Source organism: Lepus europaeus, chromosome 3, assembly GCF_033115175.1.
Source record: "Lepus europaeus isolate LE1 chromosome 3, mLepTim1.pri, whole genome shotgun sequence".
Taxonomy (NCBI): Eukaryota; Metazoa; Chordata; class Mammalia; order Lagomorpha; family Leporidae; genus Lepus; species Lepus europaeus.
In genome coordinates, this window is record NC_084829.1 from 113,382,483 (window position 1) to 113,404,254 (window position 21,772).

Below are 21,772 nucleotides of genomic sequence, written 5' to 3' on the forward strand. Positions count from 1 at the left end.
GCCTTCTCTTTGTCTTGTTCGCCTTTGGGAGGTGAGCAGAGAGAGAAAAACTCATGTTCATAACGATCACTTTTTTTTTTCTCTTTCTCTCTTCTAGTTAGTCTGGTGAACTTTCCTCCACAGGGCTTCAAGCCTCGTTCCCTCTAGGCTCCTCCTTCTGCTTTCCCACTGGTGTCTCAGGCTATTGACATTTGGCACACCTCATGTTCCAGCGCTGGTGCATTGATTCCGCTGTTGGTGTCCCGAGTCGTGCGCTTTCACACCCTCCTCTTAGGTCCACCATGAATCACTAGATCTGGAAGAGTTTCCTCTGCTGTCTCTTCCCCAACTCTTCCTTGAACCTGCAGTATCTCCACTCTTATTAAACTGTCTCTTCCCGGATTATCAGTGTGTTCCCTTCCTATTCTGCCATCTTGCCACTCTGGTTGCATATTTTTAAACTCTTAAAGTCAAAGTTCAGATTTCCATTTTGAATGTATTTGAATGTGGCATAAAATATGCTATATGTTAGGTACTGTAATAATTGTCTTTTTTAATATGTGGAAAAATACAGGTTTAAGCAATTTTTTAGCTATGGGTCATCGTCAACAGGCTATTCTGATAACTTGGACTAATGAGATTTTTCTGTTACATACAAAATATATGAAGTAGGTTGATTATTCATTAATTACTTATGAATGTCTACCGTGGACAAGGTGCTATTGCAGGAGCTGTAAACACACAGTAACAATGAAAGGCCATGCCCTTGCCCTCATTGTTACCTTTTTCTGAGAGATGTCTATATTAACAGAAGAATTCCAACAACATTTTTACCATTGTGAGAGGTACTCCAAAAGGCTGGAACATCTTAATTTTTAATGGGCGTGCAAATCATCTGACAGTCTTATTAAAGTGCAGATTCTAGGTCAGGAAATCTGGAACAGAGGTCTGAAATTCTATATTTCCTGCAAACTTCCCAAATGATGCAGATGGCACAGGTAGGTGTATAGAACACACTTGGAATAATGAGGAGCTAGGAGGAGAGAGTAACCTGACTGAAATTAGGAGGTTAGGAATAGCTTCTCTGGACGGTAGTACAATAAGTTATGTAACCATGAAGGAGGAGCAGAATTTAAGTGGTAAATGTAAAAGGGTGGAGACTGTTTCACATAGTGAGAAAAGCAAGTGTGAAGGCCCAATGGAATGGAATCATGTCCTGCAGGACCCTCAAGGCCAGAATGGTTCCATAATAAACATAGAAAAGACATAGAAAGACATAGAGGGTTGAGGAAATAGCATTGACAGGACTCAGATTACTAACTAAATAGGGAATGGGGTTGTGAAAGAATACTGATGAGATTCTAAAACATAGCAGAAGGCCTGGTTCTGTGGTGTAGTGAGAGCTAAGTCTCCTTCTGTGGTGCCAGCATCCAATATAGGTACCAGTTCTAGTCCCAGATGCTCCTCTTTAGATCCAGGTCTCTGCTATAGCCTGAGAAAGCAGTAGAAGATGGCTCAAGTGCTTGAGTCCCTGCACCCACGTGGGAGACCCAGAAGAAGCTCCTGGCTCCTGACTTCGGATTGGCTCAGACATAGCAGTTGCAGCCGTTTGGGACATGAACCAGCAGATGGAAGACCTTTCTCTCTGTCTCTCCCTCTCACTGTCTGTAACTCTACCTCTCATATAAATAATTTAAAAATCATAAAAATAAAATAAAATATAGGAGATTAGAAATTATATGAGGAAATACAATTTGCTGGTTAGAGGCAATGGATGTTATAGAGGAGATGTTATATAAGGAGTTGAGAGTCAGAGCTTCAGAAAGGTTGTTTAGGGACAACGTTAAGGGTTTGAAGTCAGAGAGGGGCATGTGAAGTCAACAAATTTGCTCTAGGAATTCTGTTATGTTGGAAGTAAAAGGAAAGAAAGGACACAGGGATAAGCAGATGGAAATCCAAGTTCCACAATCAAATCACACTATGAAGCAGAAGGAGAAACTAGACTTGGGGCAATCATCTATAAGCTTTAAGTCAGCTACATAATAATGAATGAAAGAATGCATGCTGAGCAGTCAGATATAAGGTTCAAAACCAGTCTATTTGAATCAAGACCTATTATACTATTATCCTTGCCCTGTGAATATGGAGAATGTACTCAATCTCTTTTTTGAATGGTAATTTCATCTCTAAAAGAGAGTTACTCTACATTCTAGCTTCTCTGTGATGTAGGTAGGGAAGTAACACTAACAGGGAGAACCTGAAGTTTATAGTCCCAGTGGCTTGCTCACACAGTGGCCCTGGTTTTTATGGGCAGCCAGATCTGCACTGCTACAACTCCCATTCTATGTACCACCCAAATTCCCTTTCCACGCATTAATGCACCCCTCCTATCCTGCCACCTCTAGTGTAGCAGAAGACCACAAGTTCCTTGATGCTGCACGTTAGAACTAGTGTCAATTAAATATATCCAATATAGCAGTAACCTGTGTCTCCATGATGATCTTAGGTCTTTACATGTAATTATAATAAATTTACCATGGCTGGCATCCCCACTCCCATAATGAACCTGATGACATAGCTCTTCTAATGTTTCCAAACATTAGCAAGGAAATGGGTGGTACTCAAAACTTTCAAAACCCAAACTCCATCCCCTTTGCATATTCAATAAAACCCTGCCCCAGAAAATATTCCTTACATCCTATATCACATAAATGGACAGTTCCTAATCTTGTTGTTGGAAGCTGTGTCTGCTGAGCTAACTTGCACTCGTAAGGCTATAATTTCACTTTAAGTATTTCTTCCTTCTCTACTTACTTTTACATAGAATATTTCTTGGAGTCCTTCTCTCATGGATACAAGAACTTGGATCAAGTCCAACCAGGGTATACCCCCACAACACTAGGGTTGTTGTGAGAATTAAATGACACAATGCATGTTGAAGGCTTTTTACTACATACTAAGTAGTTAATGAATGCTGACCATTATAATTTTTGTTCTTATATAAATTACATGTTAATTTATTCAAAACCTTAGCTCTCTATGCAGTTCGAAATTTGTTATATCTAACAAGTTTTCTGATTTAGAGATCTTTTTTTTAGAGATCTATGACTTGTTCATTAGAATTATATTTAATATGTAAAATGAAAAATTAGAATTACTGAACTTCCTAATCTAAAGTTCTTGCCCAAGTGTGCATATGTGCATGCTTCTTAAGTAGCTGTATGCTTTTTTCCTTCATCATTCTATTTTCTGAACACAGCACTCAAATCCATCTCTTCAAGGATAAGACATCTATATAATCTTTCATTTTTTAGTGACTCTTCAGTGAGATGTGATGGAGAGAGCAATTCACATAAACATCAGTTTATTCTTTTTTCAGAGCTGGGTATTTTCAGAGGCTTAACATTAAGACAACATTAAGACTATCTTACCCAGTATTCCCTGTTTTAGGAAGTAAACAGTTGACTAAAAATCTGGTTAATGAGGTACATTTGAAAATGCTATATGTAGCCTACAGAAAATTTCTCTAATATGATTTCTGGCCCTTCTTCTTTTATCTTCCTGCTTACTGTATTGTGGATATGATAGCCTGAACCATCTAAAAGAATAAGGTACAAATCATATACCTTGAGGATGAAGAATCAGCAGGATAAAAGATGCCTGCATCTCTGAGCACGTGCACTGCATCAGCCCAGCATAACCAGCTTGGTTCTTTATGTGATGAATGAACTCCTACCTCCTTTAAACTCATTGTTTTTGAATTTCCATCTCTGCTACCAAAATTAATCCTACCAAATATGCTTTTAAAACTGTGAAAAAATAGATCGATAGACAGAGACATTGAAAAAAACTACAGACCAACATTCTTGATTGGCTATATATGCAAAAAAGTCTCAATAAAATATTAGCAGTCTCAAACAAACAAAATAAAACACTCTATCAAAATATTATACATCATAGTCAAATGGGATTTATCCTAGGGAATACAATTCTCAATAAATTAGGAGTAAAGGAATCATACCTCAAAGTTATAAGCCCCATACATGACAAGCCTACAACCAGTATGTTACTGAATGGCAAAAAGTTGAAAGTATTTCCTCTCAGTTCTAGAATAAGACAAGGATGTCCTCTCTCAGCAATCATATTCGTTATAATATTGGAAGTATTAACAAGAGAAATAAATAAAGCACAAAAATAGAAATTAGGAAATCAAAATATCCATATTTGTGGATGAAAGATTTAATACACAGAAAAAGTCTAAGCACTCCACCACAATATTATTAGAACTCATAAACTATTTCATTGAAATCACAGGATATATAATCATCATAAAGAAAGCAGTAGCATATTAGAACAATAATGATCTTGCTGAAAGAGAAATCAAGAGGAAGAAAACATATTCACAATAACTTCAAAAATTAAATATTTAGTAAAAAATGTATAGAAGTAACAGGTGGTTACACTGAAAATATTAGAGTACTGTTGAAGGAAAGAATGGCAGAGGGAAGTCTGATTATCTTCCTAGAACTGACTTTTGAAATACGTGAAATCTGCTTTATTTTTATTAATAAAAATATTAAAAATATAATCAATGACACACAAAAAATAAAAAGATATTCCTCACTCTTTGATTGAAAAAAATTAATATCATAAAAAGTCCATACTACCTAAAGTTCATTGAACGTTATTCATACATCTACAAGTTCATTGAAATCCCTATCAAAACATGACGTTCTTTACAGAATCAGGAAAAAAAAACACTAAAATTTCACTGGAATAAAAAAGAAAGAGCTGAATAGTTAAACTGGTCATTAGCAATATAAAGGTTGAGGCTCCGAATTACCTGATTTCAAAGCTTACTATAAAGCTATAGTAATTAAAGCATCATTGAACTGGAATATAAACCAACATATAGATAAATGGAACAGAATAGACCCAGAAATTAAACCAAGTACATACAGCCAACCAACTTTTTACAAAGGTACCAAGCACATACATTGGATAAAGGATAAGTTTTCTAACTTATGGTGTCAGCAAAACTGGATGTACTTATGTAGAAAAACAAAATTAATTCCCTTTCACCCTATACAAAAATCAACTCAAGGTAGGCCAAGTATCTAAAAGTGAGATCTAAAATGATAAAGTTGCTTGAAATATGCAAAAGGAACATCCAGGGGTTTATTGGATATGTTCCCAAAAGCACTGGCAACAAATGCTAAACTAGACAAATGGGATTAGATAAAACTCAGAGGCTTCTGCACAACAAAGGAAATAATCAATGGAGTGAAGAGATGTTTTATAGAATAGGGAAATGTTTATCTGACAAAAGATTAATATCTAGAATATTTCAGGAACTAAAAATAAAGCAAAATTCCATTAATAAATAAGCTAAGAATATAACAGTTCTCAAAAGAATAAATGCAAATAACCATTATGAATATCTGGAAAAAACGATCAGTATCATTTGCCAGCCGGGAAATGCAATTCAAAACCATAATGATATAACACCTCACCATGGTTGAATGACTACTGTAAAATAGGCAGACTAACAAATAACAGCAAGTTATGTGGGAAAGGGGAACTGTCATACACCATTGGTATGAATGTAGATTAGTACAATCACTGTGGAAAACAGGATGAATATTACATTATAAAAGTAGACATAGAACGGCCATATGATCCAGCAATCCCACTAATGTATACATCTCAAAAAGATATGAAATCATTGTATCATAGACACCTGTTCCACCACATTTATTGCATTACTGTTCACAATAACCAAGACATGGAGTCAACCAAAATGTCTATGATTAGATGAATGGATAAGGATAATCTGGTATATATATTTAATGAAGTATTATTCAGTCTTATACCTATAAAAGGCTGAAATCCTTTCATTTTCAGCAAACTGGATGAACTAGAGGAAATCACATTAAGTGAAATAAGCCAAACACAGCAACACAAACATGAATGTTCTCCCTTGTATGTGCAACCTAAAACAAACAAACAAACAAACAAACAAACTTATAAATACAGAGTGTTGATTACTAGAGCCTGGGAGGGTTAAGGGAACACAGGGGAATAATATGAAGTCAGAATTAGATCTAAATTTCAGTCCTTAGTGTTGTACAACATACTAGAAAAAACTATAGTCTTCAAAAATCTAATATATATTTGAAGAAAAAAGAAAAGAGAAAAGCTCCAAGCCTTTAATCATAATTAATGGGAATGTGGATTATTCTCTTTTGAGCCCTTCTCATTGTACACATATTATAGCTCATTAACATATAAAATTATCATTAATAAAATATTTTTTAAAAAGAAAGAAATCTTGTGATTTACAACAGCATGAGTGAAACTATAGGATGTCTTGCTGAATAAAATAAGTCAGATTCAGAAAAAAAATACTACATTAAATCACTTATATGTGAAAGCTGGGACTTTGAGATCCATAATAATCAGCTGCCTATTGTCTCAAATTCAAAATTTCTTAAATGTAAGTATTATTGTGAAATTAATATTCACTAGGTACATATTTCCTTTTTTATCTATTATAAAATTTGTGACTCTCAAAAAAAAAATCACTGACTAAAAATCTTAACCTCCTAAAGAAAGTAGCTGCATATGACAGATCTCTGAGAGTATATCAGCAGAAAAAGTGGTGCAGAGGGGCTGGCTCTGTGACGTAGCGAGTAAAACCACCACCTGCAGTGCCAGTATATAAGTTCATTTTGGGTTGAACACATTTCCCCACATCCATCCATTTCTACCATTCATGCTGAGGCTTTTAACAAGAAGATACAATTCAATGCTCATATCTGAACCAAATCAAAATATTTTGGGATGTCAGTTGGGGTGTACAACATAGAGCAGGTTTGTGTCTTAGTCTAGATCATGACAAATATTACATTATCATATTTCCCTATGGCTATTTAAGGTCTATGTTTACAGTACCTTGGGTATAATTGGGAGGAGAATACAATATTATTTTTTCCAAAATGGACTATACTGCAAATATCATCTTCTGAACTAAACCTCTCTTTGGGGCTAAGAGACACAGAATTACTGCTGAGAAGTGTTTTTGCTCAATTGAAGATTAATGCAATGATATAATGTGTGTAAAATACACAGCAGAGAAACTACTTTGTAGATGCAAAAAGTTGCCTGTTAACAAGAAAGTGAGAAAACTGGAAGTTCATTATAAGTTTGAGTCTCGCTTTCTTTATTTAAAAATATATTAAAATATATTAAAGAAAACAGATTGTATGCATTCCATATATAGGGTTCTAAAAGGACAACCACATTTCTCTCACTTCCCTGCTCTCCTCCAAAACACTCTCCCTCCCCACTTAATTCATTTTTGCAAAAACATAATTTTATTTGACTCTAGTCATGATATTCAATAAGTGAAAAATAGGAACTACAAACATGCAGTAAACATGGGCTAAAAATGGCAGTCATATCCCCAAATCACCATTTCATTCCTATAGATTTTTTGGTATTCTAAACTGCTACATAACAGAGAAAATATATGATATTGTCTTTTTGAGACTGGCGTATTTAATTAATCATAATAGTTTTGAGTTGCATCCATTTTGTCCCAAGAGACAGGAGTATATTATTTATGATTAATTAGTATTCCATAGTGTACTTATACCACATTGTCTTTATCCAGGCATCAGTTGATGCACATAGAGGTTGATTCCATTCTTTAGCTATTGTTGACTTAAGCTGCAATAAATATGTGGGTACAAATAATTCTTTCATATGCTGATTTCATTTCATTTGATATAATGTATTCCCAGGAGTGGAATAAGAGTGGGGCATAGGATAGATGTATTTTCAGCTTTCTGAAGAATCTCCATACTATCTTCCATAATGTTTGTACAAGTTTACATTCCCACCAGCAATGGATTAGGGTAACTTTTTACTCATATTCTTGGCCAGAATTTATTGTTTTTTGATTCTTGGATAATAGCCATCCTAATTCGGGTGAGGTAACACCTCATTGTGGTTTTTATAGGCATTTCCCTGATGGCTAGTGATCCTGAGCATATTTCCGTGTGCCTAATGGCCATTTGAATTGCTTGCTTTCTTGTTGAGTTTCTTGAACTATTTATAAATCCTGAATATTAATCCTTTATCAGTTGCATGGTTTGCAAATACTTTCTCTCATTCTGTTGGTTGCTTCTTTATTTTTTGAGTGTTTCTTTTGCATTGGAGAAGCTTCTTATATTGATACAGTCCTATTTTCTCTAATTGGGTCTTTATTGCCTGTGCTTTTGGGGTGTTTTCCAAGAAGTCTTTGCTTATGCCAATGTCTTAAAGATTTTCCCCAATGTTCTCAATTAATTTGATGGTATGCTCTCAGGTTATAGATTTTGAGCTGATTTGAGTTGATTTTTAAATAAGGTGTAAAGTAGAAATCTTGTTTCATACTGCTACATGCAGAGATCCAATTTTCCCAACACCATTTGTTGCAGAGACTGTCCTTTCTCCAGGGATTGATTTCAGCTCATTTGTCACAATATAGTTGGCTGTAGATACATGCAATAATTTCTGAGGTTTCTATTATGTTTCATTGGTCTACATGTGTATTTCTGTGCCAATATCAGTGTGATTTGATAACTGCCCTGTAGTATGTTTTGAAGTCTGGTATTGTGATGCCTCCAGTTTTTTTTGTTTTTTTTAAATTATTTTAGTTATTCAAGGTCTCTTGTTTCCATATGAAAATCAGCATCTTTTATTCTAGTTCTGAGAAGAATGTCATTGATATTTTGATTGAATTCACATTGGATCTGTAAATTGCTTTTGATAGTATAGACATTTTGATGATACTAATTATTCCAATCCCAAGCTAATGGAAAGCAAAAATGAGCTGGTGTAGCCATCGTGATATCAGAAAGAATAGACTTTAACAGAAACTGTTAAAGGAGACAAAGAAAAATATTATGTAATGATTAAAGGATTAATACAACAGGACAATATAACTATCATTAGTGTATATGCATGCAATACCAGACTGTCTGACTATTTAAAACAAATGTTAATGGATCTAAAGGGAGACATAGACTCCAATATAATAATTATGCAGGACTTCAACACCCACTTTCATCAATGAGCAAATCAATTAAACAGATAATCAATAAAAAAGAAACAGAGATATGGACCAAATGGACCTTACTGATTTCTTAGAGGACATTTCATACCTCAGTTGCAGAATATACATTGTTTTCACCAGCACATGGGACTTTTTCCAGGGTAGACAATGTGCTAGGCCATAAAGCAAGTCTCATCAAATTAAAAAAAAAATTACAATCCTTCCATGTATCATTTCCAACTACAGTGGAATGAAAGCAGAAATTAACAACTTAAGAAACTCCATATAATATACAAACACATGAAGACTGAACACCATGCTCCTGAATGAACAGTGGGTCACAGAAGAAATCAAAAGGGAAATCAAAAAATTTCTGAGAACAAATGAAGATAACAACACGGCCGGCGCCGCAGCTCACTAGGCTAATCCTCCGCCTTGCGGCACCGGCACACAGGGTTCTAGTCCCGGTCGGGGCACTGATCCTGTCCCGGTTGCCCCTCTTCCAGGCCAGCTCTCTGCTGTGGCCAGGGAGTGCAGTGGAGGATGGCCCAAGTGCTTGGGCCCTGCACCCCATGGGAAATCAGGATAAGCATCTGGCTCCTGCCATCAGATCGGCGCGGTGCGCTGGCCGCAGCGCGCTACCGCGGCGGCCATTGGAGGGTGAACCAACGGCAAAAAAGGAAGACCTTTCTCTCTGTCTCTCTCCCACTGTCCACTCTGCCTGTCAAAAAAATTTTAAAAAAAAATTAAAAAAAAAAGATAGCAACACAACATATCAAAACTTATGGGATCCAAATAAACAGTCAAGAGGGAATTTTATAACTTATAAACTTCAAACTTACAAAGAAGTTGAAAAGGCATCAAATTAAATGACCAGACAATGTATCTCAAAGATTGCAAAAATATGAGCAAACAAAAATCCGAATTAATGGGAGGAGAGAAATAATCAAAATTGGAGAAGAAATAAAAAATATAAAAAACATCAGTGAAATGAAGAGTTGTTTTTTGGAAGGAAAAAAAAAAGCAAAATCAATACAAAGTTGTCCTAACCAAAAAGAAAAGGGGGGAGAAGACCTAAATTGATAAAATCAGAGTTGAAAAGGGAGTTGTAACAATGGATACCACAGAAACAAAAACAATCAATAGGAATTATTACAAATAGCTATATGAAAACAAATTGACAGTCTAGAACAAATGGATACACACATGTACACATTGAATCTACCAAAATTGAGTCTTAAAGACATAGAAAATCTAAATAGAGGAATAACCAGGGCAGATATTTAATTAGTAATAAAGACTAGCACCGTGGTGCATCACGTCAAACCGCTGTCTGCAGCACCAACATCCCATTGGGGCTCCAGTTCAAGCCCCAGCTGCTCCAGCTCCCTTCCAGCTACCTGTTAATGCCCCTAGAAAAGCAGTAAAAGATGGACCAAGTCCTAGGACCCTTGCAACCACGTGGGAGACCTTTATGAAGCTGGTCAACCCTTGCCAATGTGGACATTTAGAGAGTGGTCTATTGGGGAGTGGTCTAGCTGGAATCTCTCTCTTCTCTCTCTCTCTCTCTCTCTCTCTCTCTCGTTCTCTCTCTCCTCTCCTCTCCTCTCCCACTTTCTTACTGTAACTCTTTCAAATAAGTAGATAAATGTAAAAATATAAAATAAATAGAGAAAAGCTCAGGACCAGATGGCTTCACTGCTGAATTCTTCCAGACATTTAAAGAAGAACTAATTTCAATTCTTCTTAAACTTTTCAAAATAACTAAAAGGGAGGTAAACCACCCAAACTCCTTCTATGAAGCCAGTACCACTGGAATTCCAAAACCAATCATACAACAAATAAAGAGAATTATAGACCAATAGCACTTATTAACATAGATGCAATAATCATCAACAAAATCGCAAATCCAACACATCAGAAAGATCAGTAACCTGTACCATGTAGGATTTATGCCTGATATGCATGGATGGTTCAACATATACAAATCAAAAATGTAATATAGCACATTAATAAATTGAAGAATAAAAACCATGTGGGCCGGCACCGCGGCTCACTAGGCTAATCCTCCGCCTTGCGGCGCCGGCACACCAGGTTCTAGTCCCGGTCGGGGCACCGATCCTGTCCCGGTTGCCCCTCTTCCAGGCCAGCTCTCTGCTGTGGAGGATGGCCCAAGTGCTTGGGCCCTGCACCCCATGGGAGACCAGGAGAAGCACCTGGCTCCTGCCATCGGTTCAGCACGGTGCGCCGGCCGCAGTGCGCTACCGCGGCGGCCATTGGAGTGTGAACCAACGGCAAAAGGAAGACCTTTCTCTCTGTCTCTCTCTCACTGTCCACTCTGCCTGTCAAAAAAATTTAAAAAAAAAAGAATAAACACCATGTGGTTATCTCAATAGATGCAAACATTTATAAAATACAACATCTTTTCATGACGAAGTCCTTAAAGCTGGTATAGATAGAACATTGCTCAAAACAATCAAGGTAATATATGTCATATCCATAGTCATCATCATGTTGAACTGGAAAAAGTTGAAACTATTTCCACTAGTATCCAGAACCAGAGAAGGATGCCATTTTCACCATTGCTATTCCATGTAGTTCTGGAAGATTTAGTCTGAACCATTAAGCAAGAAAAAGAAATCAAAAGGATGCAAATTGGAAGAGAGAAAGTCAAATTATCCCTATTTGCAGATAACATGATTCTATATATAGCAGAACCAAAAGATTCCACTAAGACACTATTGGAACACATAAGACTTTCATATAAGTAAATAAAACCTTTAAGAAAAACATTAAGATATTTGCTCTTTTTCCAAATTTCATGCTCTGAAAATCATGTATAAATTTACTTCTCAAACTCTTCACTCTAATATTGTTGTTAAGGTAAAGAACTTCTCCATCCTAATTCATGTAATATTGGATTGAAGAAATATATATATATATATATACATGTGTATATATGCATGTATACATGTATATATACATATACATATATGTGCATATACATACATATACATATACATATATATCCAATGTATCTAGTATATACATATACATAGCAAGTTCTGTGTGTGTGTTTTTGTGCAAAAGAGAGACAAAAAGAGAGAGAGAGGGAGAATCTGTTTCTCAATTACATAAAATCATAAAATAATTTTTAAAATTTTTAATTTGCACCCAGATATATTAGTGTTTATACCAAAAAAAAATCTTCATAGATATGGTCAACTTTCCAGGACCTTCAGTTCTTGTGGATTAATGAGTGATATCATTGCATGCAAAAATGTCTTCAGCTTCACTTAACGATGGAGAGAAATAAGGTCTATATTTTTACTTTTACCTTTTACTTCCACTGGTCCATGAACTTTTGAATCTTTTTTGTATACTCATTCTTGTGATTATTTAGGCCAGGAAAGACACATATATTCCTGTAAATTAGATGAATGAAAATAAAATGTACTGTGTCATATACTTTAATGGAAAGGTAAAAAGTGTACTGGTAAGTTATACATATTCAATGAGAAATAGAATAATAAGAATAAGCTAAGAAAACCTGGGTGTAATGAAAAAAACTCTGCCTCTAAAATTGACACTAAAATAGAGTTTCCATGATCTGAACAGTGATCAATGCATTCATTGTCAATTCTACCATCTGAACACACAGTTATAAATATTTTTTCTGTCATGTCTGAGCAAGTATTACTAGCTTTTTTATTCTTCCTCTCAAGATGTTCAGTGGAAATAATGTTTTGTTTAAAGTGAAGAGCTTTTTAATAACCTTAGAAAACTCACCTTTTGCAATAATATTGATATTTTTATGTCAAGCCTTGCAGACCTGATTTAGGATTTTCTTCCTGGGAAATATGCAGACCTGAGAAAAGATTTTTTTCTCTGAGCTAGTCGCATAATGAATGCCTTAATCATTAGAAAGCCCATTTAAAAAATATATTGTGTAGAGAAGTTAGGGCTGAGATATGATGATATCCAAATGAATTTTTCTGAGGTAGGAGTGAAGAAATTGTACACACATTATTACCCTTAGAACCCTATTAATGATGTTCTTTGAACAGTTTGAATAAACTGAAGATCACTTACATTTAGGTGAAAGTAAACTAGATATAAGCTTAAGTTTATCACTACTTCCTCTCTATAATAAGGATATTTTAAAGGACATTCTTTATTATCTACAATTTTGTTGCCTCAGGTTAACTGCCAGAAAAATAAGAATCTCTGCCCTGTGTTCACAAAGTCTCAGAGCCCCTCCTTTGCTAACTCTTTAGTTTCTCTCATAATTGTCTCTATCTTGGCATCTTTAGGCATAGCCTTCATTACCAAGGCCATTAAAGCTACCACTAGCTACGTTGCCTTCTTGTGCTGTTTGTTCATCCCTTATTCTCAGGAACACTATTAGTGCCATTATTTCGGAAGCTTCTGTCACTAACTCTTTTATTGTTCTAATAGCTATTTAAAAAGTGTGAAAATAGTACCAGTTCTTTCTCCTATGGATTCTCCATACCAATACCCTTGAACTTTGACAAACTATGAAATATTACTTTCTTTAATAATTATAGTTAAATTTATAAAATTGAGTCATACTAATAGAGGATTATTAATCAGCAAGTGCAATGCTTATTGTGGCTTTCTTTGATCAGAGCTTGGATGAATGAGTCAGGTTTCTTGTACTGGTTCAAAGTGCATGTGTTTTTTTAAGTCCATATGGCAGTCTCCTTGTGTGGACTTTCTGCTAGGGCTACTATTCTTAATTCCCCTTTCTACTCTGGCCATTGTGAGAGTTAATGAACAGCCCAGAGACAAGCTGCTTAACCCATTAGTCCCAAGTTTTCAATTTGTGAAAATATCAAGAAATTTACACAGGTGCATTAAAATAGAGTATATATCCTTTATTATCATTAAGAATGAAAATATACAAAGAAATTATTTCACCAACTGTTAAAAATTATTTTAGTGGAAAGGAGCAAAACACTTTAAACAAAGGGTTACATAACATTTTTGACAGTATACTGTCAGTTTTACATGATATGATTTGTTTTGACATCATTGTTCTGGCTTTTGAGAATAATATATGCTTCTCATGTCATATCTTACATCTCCGGCAGTGGTAGGTATGAAAATATAATATACTTCCTGCCTCCTGATGGCTTCTAATTGCATCATTTCAGGTATGCTAAACAGATATTTCTGCCTCCTGATGGCTTTTCATTGCATCATTTCAGGTATGCTAAACAGATATCTCTTTTAAAAACTAACAAATTTACAAGCCTTCATTGTCTTTTTCACAAATCTGTAAATAATTCATGCCTTTAAAATACAAATGTAATTATTCAAATGAAAAAAGACCAATACAATTTTTATTCAAATAGAATTGCAATATTTAGAAACAGCCAATTGTGTTTATCCACACCAACATGGGATTTTTTTTTAAATTCCATTTACATAAAGGAACACATTTCATATATGTCACACATACAGATTTAGGAACATAATGATACTTCCCACCCTACCATCCCACCCTACCACCCTCTCTCACTACCAAGCTCACTCTTTTACCCTTTGTGATGAAATAATTTCAATTTACAATATGATCATGGTAGTCGAGAATCAAGTAGAGATTAATTCTTTGCTAAATAAAGAATTAAACAATAGAAAGTAGAAAAACCACTGTACCTCAGGAATATAGACAAGGGCTACAAACAACAATCAAATTTCAAAATGTCATTTTTTTTCTTTTTTTAAGATTTGTTTTCTGGAGGCTGGCGCCCTGGCTCAATAGGTTAATTCTCCGCCTGCAGCGCCGGCATCCCATATGTGTGTTGGGTCTAATCCCGGCTGTTCCACTTCTAATCCAGCTCTCTGCTATGGCCTGGGAAAGCGGTAGAAGATGGCCCAAGTCCTTGGGCCCTTGCACCCGTGTGGGAGAACTGGAGGAAGCTCCTGGATCCTGGCTTTGTGTTGGCACAGTCCCAGCCATTGTAGCCATCTGGGGAGTGAAGCAACAGAAGGAACGTCTTTCTCTCTGTCTCTTCCTCTAACTGTCTGGAAACTCTACCTCTCAAATAAATAAGTAAAATCTTTTTTAAACAGGTTTATTTTCTTTATTTGAAAGGCAGAGTAACAGAGAGATAGGGGAGAAAGAGAGAGAGGTCTTCCAGCTGCTGGAAGAACCATATGGCCTCAAGGGCTGAGGCTGACCCAGGCTGAAGCCAGAAGCCAAGAGCTTCTTCCAGATCTCCAATGTGGGTGCAGGGGCCCAAGAACTTGTGCCATCCTCCACTACTTTTCTAGGCACATTAATAGGGAACTGGATTGGAAGTGGAGTGGCGAGACTGAAACCAAAGCCCATATGGTATGCTTGCACTGCAGGAGGTGTGAATCCTTTATGCCACAGTGGTGGCCCACAAGATGTCAATTTCTTTTTTTAAAGATTTATTTATTTATTTGAAATTCACAGTTACACATAGAGAGAAGGAAAAGAAGAGAGAGAGAGAAAGAAGTTCTTCCATCCGCTAGTTCACTCCCCAGTTGGCCACAATGGCCAGAGCTGTGCCAATCTGAAGTCACGAGACAGGAGATTCTTCTGGGTCTCCCATGTGGGTGCAGAGGCCCAAGAACTTGGGCCATCTTCTACTGCTTTCACAGGCCAGAGCAGTGAGCTGGATCAGAAATAAAGCAGCCAACACATGAACAGGTGTCCATATGGAATGCCTGCACTGCAGGAGGCAGCTTTACCTTCTACGTCACAGTGCCAGCCCCAATAAGATGTTAATTTCATTCATAAACATTACAAGTTGTATATTCCATTTATTAGTTACTACAAATGAGAAAAAAAACATAAGATATTTGTCGTTGGGAGGGTGGTTTATTTCACAAAGTATGATAATCGCCAGTTGCATACATTTTGTTGCAAAGGACAGGAATTCATTCTTTTTTTATGGCTGTGTGGTATCCCATCATGTATATATACCACAATTTCTTTATGTAGTCATTGATTGATGTACATCTGGCTGACTCCATATCTTAGCTATTAAAAATTTAGCTGCAATAAACATGGGGTACAGCTAACTCTTACATGTGCTGATTTAATTTTATTTGGGTAAATTCCCAAGAGAAGGATGGGTTGGTCATATGATCAATATATTTTCAGATTTCTGAGCTATTGCCAAACTGTCTTTTGTAATGATTTACTAATTTGCATTCCCAACAACAGTATACTAAGATACCTTTTTCTTCAAATCATCACCAACATTTGTTGTTTTTGAAGTTTTGGATGATAGCCATTTTCACTGACGTGAAGTGAAACCTGGTTTTTATATGAATTCTCCTGGTAACTAGTAATCCTGAGCATTTTTTTATTTGTCTATTGACTATTTGTATTTCATTCTTTGATAAATATTTATTCATATCCTTCACCCATTTTTTAACTGGGTTGTTTGTTTTGTTGTTACATTTCCAAAGCTCCTTATGTATTCTTGTTATTAACTCGTTATTAAATGCATAGTTCACAAATATTTTCTCCTTTTCTTTTGGTTGCCTTTTAACTTTTTCGAGTGCTTTTTTTGTTGTGCAGGAGCTTCTTAGCTTGACATAATCTCATTTATATATATATATATATATATATATATATTTTCATTTGTTGTCTGTGTTTCTGGGGCCATATTCAATTACTTGCAGTGTTTCCTTTATATTTTCCTCAAGTAATATGATGTTTTCAGGTCTTAGGTTTAGATCCTTGGTCCATTGTGAGTTGATTTTCCTGTAGGATATAACATAGAGTTTTGCTTCATACACCTGCATGCAAAGATCCAATTTTGCCAACACCATTTTTTACAATGACTGTCTTTTCTTCATGGAGTCATTTTAGCTTCTTTGTCAAAGCTTAGTTGGTTGTTGATATGTGGATTAATTTCTGAGGTCTCTAATCTTTTTCCATTGGTCTATTTTTATCCCAACACAATTTTTTTGACTAATAAATGCCTCGTATTATGTCGTGAAATCTGGTATTGTGATGCCTCGAACTTTTTATTGTGTAACAGTATTTTAGATCTTCTGATCTGTGGTGTCTTCATATGAATGTTAGGACTATTTTTGCTAGATCTGATAAGAATGAGCGACTGGAGAAACATAGTCTAAGTCATAGAAGAAAAAAAAAAATGTCAGCCCAGAATACTGAACCCTGGGAAGTTTACATTTATAAATGGAGATGTTCCAAAACAAGCAGAAATTGAGAATTTGTCACTACCTAACCAGTCTTTTTGTTGTTGTTGTTGTTTTGTTTTGTTTTGTTTTAACTTTGATTTAATGAATATAAATTTCCAGTGTACAGCTTATGGATTACAATGGCTTCCCCCTCACATAACTTTCCTCCCACCCACAACCCTCCCCTCTCCCGCTCCCTCTCCCCTTCCATTTGCATCAAGATTTTCAATTCTCTTTATATACAGAAGATCAATTTAGTATAAAGATTGCAACAGTTTGTACCCACATAGAAACACAAAGTGAAACATACTGTTTGAGTACTAGTTATAGCATTAAATCACAACATACAGCACATTAAGGACAGAGATCCCACATGAGGAGCAAGTGCACAGTGGCTCCTGTTGTTGACCCAACAAATTGACACTCTAGTTTATGGCGCCAGTAACCACCCTAGGCTCTCGTCATGAGTTGCCAAGGCTATGGAAGCCTTCCAAGTTTGCTGACTCTGATCATATTTAGACAAGGTCATAAAAGACAGGGTGAGGATAGTAACCAATGATCCTAAGAGTGGCATTAACCAGGTCTGAACAATTATACAGCATTAAGTGGGGAAGAGGACCATCAGTACACACAGGTTGGGAGTAGAGCCATTGGTGGTAGAGTAGAGGTTATGATTACAAAGGAATGAGGCCCAAGTACGCTAGACAGGGTCTAGAACAAAGGACAGAGTCATTATTAGAGGAGCTAAGAAAGGTGCTTTCTAAGCTACAATTAAGTTTTCTGATTGAGAGGCAAATAGAACCTGATAGAAGGGGCTTGATAATAATCTGTTGGGTTTTAGGCCTTATAAATTCAGAGGCCAGACCTATCTATCTCTTCACATGGGGTATATCCTAAGGGAGGTGTAAACCTCCTAGGGGAAGGCACTCTGTTGACTTTCATTACTTGGCTGGCCTGGGAGGAGAGCTGGTCAGGTAAAGGCAGGTGGCATCTCTAACAAGAAATTTACAGTTCTGCCTTCAATGTTGCTGACCCTACTTGGCCGTCCCCTCAGGTGCAGTGGTCACTTTGGAAGTTGGGCTGAGTGAAGGGCTTTTCAGCTTAGAGCCAATAAGATCTGTGGCTCTGACCTGGGCATCCTTCGACTCCAGGGAAGGTCCTTTTCCAGTGATCCAACTCTTGGCAGAGCTGCCAGGGCTCTTCACAAGCTGACTTCTGCTGAAGCCCAGGCTTACCATACAGTGGCTTCTTCCCCCATAACCTCCCTCCCACCTGCCACCATCCCATCTCCTGCTCCCTCTCCCATTCCATTCACATCAAGCTTCATTTTCAATTATCTTTATATACAGAAGATCAGTTTAGTATATATTAAGTAAAGTTTTCATCAGTTTGCACCCACACAGAAACACAAAGTGTAAAATACTGTTTCAGTACTAGTTATACCATTAATTCACATAGTACAACACATTAAGCACAGAGATCCCACATGAGGAGTAACTGCACAGTGAATCCTATTGTTGACTTAACAATTGACATTCTTGTTCATGGCGTCAGTAATCACCCAAGGCTCTTGTCATGAGTTGCCAAGGCTATGGAAGCCTTTTGGTTTTGCCAACTCTGATCTTGTTTAGACAAGGTCATAGTCAAAGTGGAAGTTCTCTCCTCCCTTCAGAGAAATGTACCTCCTTCTTTGATGGCCTCATTCTTCCCACTGGGATCTCACTCGCAGAGATCTTTCCTTTAGGTCATTTTTTTCCAGAGTGTCTTGGCTTTCCATGCCTGAAATACTCTCATGGTCTTTTTAGCCAGATCCAGATGACTTAAGGGCTGATTCTGAGGCCAGAGTGCTGTTTAGGACATCTGCCATTCTATGAGTTTGCTGTGTATCCCGCTTCCCACATTGGATCATTCTCTCTCTTTTAATTATATCAGTTATAATCAATGTAATTTATAACAATCCTGGGACTGGTGCTGTGGCACAGCGGGTTATTGCCCTGGCCTGAAGCACTGGCACCCCATATGGGAGCTGGTCCAAGACCCAGCTGCTCCACTACCATTCCAGCTCTCTGCTATGGCCTGGGAAAGCAGTAGAAGATGGCCCAAGTGCTTGGGCCCCTTCACCCACGTGGGAGACTCAGAAGAATTTCTGGCTCCTGGCTTCAGATCAGTGCAACTCCGGCCATTGAAGCCAATTTTAGAGTGAACCAGTGGATGGTAGACTTTTATTTCTCTGCATATTTCTCTCTCTCTCTCTCTCTCTCTTTCCCTATGCCTCTCCTCTCTCTGTTTAACTCTGACTCTTAAATAAACAAATAAATCTTTAAAAAAAATCGAACCCATGGTCAGCACCATACTGAATGGGGAAATTGTCATAATTAACCATCACATTTCATTGAGGTACATTGGTTCTACTAGTAGTTTCTTTTCTTCATTCTTGAATTTTCGCAAGTGATTACACTGTATTCTAGTTAATTCTAGCAATGGTGCCTTTATTATCTAACCGTTTTATAAGAGAATTTCATTATTTGTATCAAATTCATCATCATACTACTCTCTTTTTTTAATAATTGCTGTCACTTTTAGAGGACATGTGTTAAGTTTGTTTTCTTTCATTGTGCCTGTAGCTTGCAATACAGTATTTCAAAGGTGTAACATGTTCTAACAAGTGAAAAAATCATGGGAAAAACAGTGTGATTGTAGATCTTTGCCACTTTAAGCATTTTTAGAACTGTCTTACTCTGAAGCACCCAAACCACAACTTGTCAACAACCACAAATATGCAACACCAGGGTGCAGAATGCCTTCTCTCCATATCCTTTTTCTAGTAAAGCGATTTTGAACATTGATAAATTGATAAACAATTCATTCCTCAAACCAAATGACAACCTATTTGTAGAAAATATTTTCATAAAACATACCTTATGTAGCATATTAGTTATGAACATGTAACATTTTGTAGAACACTTATTAAAATTAACTTTTCAGTAATGTTTTTGGTGTTTTTGCAATGAATTTATTTGAGATTTATTTATTCACTTGAGGCAGAGATACAGAAAGAAAAAGGGAAAGACACAGAGAGGTCTTCCATTGCTTGTTCACTCTCTAAATAGTCCCAATAACCAGAGCTGGGCTGATCTAAAAGCAAGAGCCAGGATCTTCTGGGTCTCCCACAGGAGTGCAGGGACCGAAGAACTTGGACCATCTTTCACTGCTTTTCCAGTCTCATTAGCAGGGATCTTGATAGGAAATAGAGCAGTTGGGATTCAAACCAGTGCCCATATGGTATGCTGGTGCAGCAGGTGTAGGCTTAACCGGCTACATCACAGCGCTGTCCCCTTCACAGTGAATTTAAAAATGTTTTCACATTTTTTCACATGTTTTTGCATAAGTGTGTTCATTCATCTATAAAAGAATGGAAATCTAGAAATAATTTTAATGTCAAAGTTATAAGTTTTATATTCATTGCTCAATTTTTGTAGGTGCTTAATATAGAGATTTGCTTTGAGAATTAAGTGTTATTGCATTTAAAATAATTAGAATAATGGCAAACACTTATTAGAAGCATAGTAACAAGAGTAAACAAACATGACTACTGCCACCAGGAAGAAATTATCTCATCAGTACAACACAGGACTCCAAACAATTCAAAGAGGAGATGAGAGTCACTCTGTGGAAAAGTGATGAAAATGTAGTAGAGGAAGTTTAATAAGGTATAGCAATATTAAAAATATGTATTCAACAAAATGGCCACAGTTTATTAAAAACTGTGAGTGTATTGATTAAAGTGGGGTTCAGACTGCAGCAGTTCAGAAATATGTATTAAATTTTATATGAGAGGAGCAAAATTAACTACATTTGGAGAACTAACATTTTCAATAAAATTAGGAAAAAATGAAGTTAGGTAGTTCTGAAAGCTAATGTTTTATGATGGGTTTAATTGAAAAATATGTAACTAAATGGAAGATTCTAGACAGTGAATGAGAAGAAATAAATTCCTAAAAGATTTATTTGAATATGCCAGATTAAAGATAGGAAGTTAATTTCCCACCCCTAAGTAAATTTGGGATCTGTGTTTATTCTTTATTGATTCATGAATAATCATTAATGTAATGTCTCATTTTACTTATGATAACAATATTAAAGTCAGTAAATATAAACTAAAATTACATGGGAAACATGATAGCAGATACTTGTCCAAAACTGAGGAGAAGAAAATAGTAATAGCTGTTGTGCAGGCAGAGAAATAACAGAACAGGTTACCAGGTAAGGTGATGGAGCTTTTAGGGAGTGCTGAATTAAATGTTGCCTGATGGCTAGAACCTGTCTAGGACATAGGTAAGGGAAGAATATTCAGGTGAAATTTAATGATTTAAGGTGTATTTAGACAAAGTAATGTCTAGGTTAGAGATTCATTGAGAAAGGAGTGGAGAAGTAAGGATTATTGCCTAAAATGATCATTTTGCAATCTATGCATCCATTGAA